The sequence below is a fragment of the Lemur catta genome, chromosome 7 (genome assembly GCF_020740605.2).
Source record: "Lemur catta isolate mLemCat1 chromosome 7, mLemCat1.pri, whole genome shotgun sequence".
NCBI classification, from domain to species: Eukaryota; Metazoa; Chordata; class Mammalia; order Primates; family Lemuridae; genus Lemur; species Lemur catta.
Window position 1 is genome coordinate 83,039,946 of NC_059134.1, and position 2,007 is coordinate 83,041,952.

Below are 2,007 nucleotides of genomic sequence, written 5' to 3' on the forward strand. Positions count from 1 at the left end.
CAAATGTACAGGAAGTCCTATGCACCATTCACTCAGCACCCCTTTCCCAATGTTCCCATCTTGTATAATAATAGTACCATATAAAAAAACATGTATTTAACTTTGGTGAAATCCACTGAGATTTTGAGGATTTTACCAGTTATACAGGCACTCATTTGTGTGCATCTGTATATATACTCCTATTCAAGTTGATCATGTATATAGTTTCATGTAACTATGACCACAATCAAGACAGTCTTGTGGCCGGGCACGGTGGCTCACGCCTGCAATCCTAGCACTCTGGGAGGCCGAGGCAGGTGGATCGCTCAAGGTCAGGAGTTCAAGACCAGCCTGAGCAAGAGCAAGACCCTGTCTCTAATAAAAATAGAAAGAAATTATCTGGCCAACTAAAAATATATATAGAAAAAATTAGCCAGGCATGGTGGCGCATGCCTGTAGTCCCAGCTACTCAGGAGGCTGAGGCAGGAGGATCGCTTGAGCCCAGGAGTTTGAGGTTGCTGTGAGCTAGGCTGATGCCATGGCACTCACTCTAGCCTGGGCGACAGAGCAAGACTCTGTCTCAAAAAAAACCAAAAAATTTATCATTACCTAATGGAATATATGCATGCAACCACTTAAAATGATAATGGCTAATATTTGTTGGGCACTTCACACATGCAAGACTTTCTTCTAACACTTTATATTTAGTTCTCCAAACAACTTTGTAAGATATTTACTATTATTATTTCCGTTTCTAAATGAGAAAACTGAGGCATAGAGAAATTAAGTAACTTGCCCAAGGTTACACAGTAAAGGGTAGAACCTAGTAATCTGGTTCCAGAGTTGCACTCTGAACAACTACATTATATTGCCTCTCAAAACTGTGTTTGAAGAGTTTATAATAACAGAAAATATTTATGTTAAGGTTTTATTAAAAATTAGTATCAATGCTTGCTTTGGCAGCACATACACTAAAATTAGAACGATACAGAGAAGATAAGCCTGGCCCCTGCGCAAGGATGACATGCACATGAAGTATTTCATATTTAAAAAAAAAAACACCGATTATCAACAATAACAAAAACAGAACTCAGAGTCTTCCAAATAAAGAAAGTGGGTTGAACACAGGTATTTAGTTCCACTCTACTAAAATGACAGTGGGTGATTTAAGGCATAAGCCTTAGGACAAAAAGAATGGGAGATGAGACAAAAACAACAAAACTTTGTTTTTTGACAGGCAGATAGAGGAGTAGAAATATATTACCAGACCTGAGAAAGCTAAGTCAGCAATAAAAACTGAGACACAATTGGATTTACATAACTCTCTACTCTTTCTCCCCTCTCCTGCCATCAAAGGGTCTGATGATATCTGGGACCGCTAAAGCTGAAGGTACAGGTGAAGCCAAAAACAGGATGATTACTTGAAAGTCTGTTTAAGAGGTTAGACCCACCAATTCCCTCTCCCTCTCTAGTTAGCCACATGACTGCCCCTCCCTCACCTGGACAGAAGATTGAATGTTGTTTTGATGATGACAAAAGTGAGCCTCTGGAATGGGGGATGACAGGCACAGTTGAGAGGGGGTGGGGGTGGCTACTATATAGAAAAATTTGTGTACCAAATGTTGAGACACCCTGCCCCACCAGCCTTCCTCCTCCACAGGGCTCCCACAGCTGCTGACAGCCAGGCAGCTCTTGAGGCATCAGATTGGAAGTGCGATCTCTAGGGGATTTGACCTGGCTAAGAAAAAAACCCATAAATATTAATAATATGACACCAGGAATTTCCTCACAAAATGTTCTAGTCAGATAACCCTAAGATGAAGACCATAGTCAATAAGTCCTATCCATGCATATACAGCTTCCAATTCACTTTTTGGTGCCATATTCTTAGATACAGAGAAGAGAGCTAAAGACCAATAGATTTTTTAGCGGAAAGTGTCTAATTTCAATGACAAATACCAAAACAAACTGAAAAATTTAAAAAGAAATTCAAAGGAAGCAAAGATTAATATCATTAATATTCTTATT

The 2,007-nt window shown here is 39.6% G+C and overlaps 1 pseudogene; it reads left to right on the forward strand.

The window, feature by feature from the left end:
- Window positions 1-930: 930 nt before the first annotated feature.
- Window positions 931-1,029, forward strand: LOC123643073 (annotated as a pseudogene).
- The last annotated feature ends 978 nt before the right edge of the window (window positions 1,030-2,007 follow it).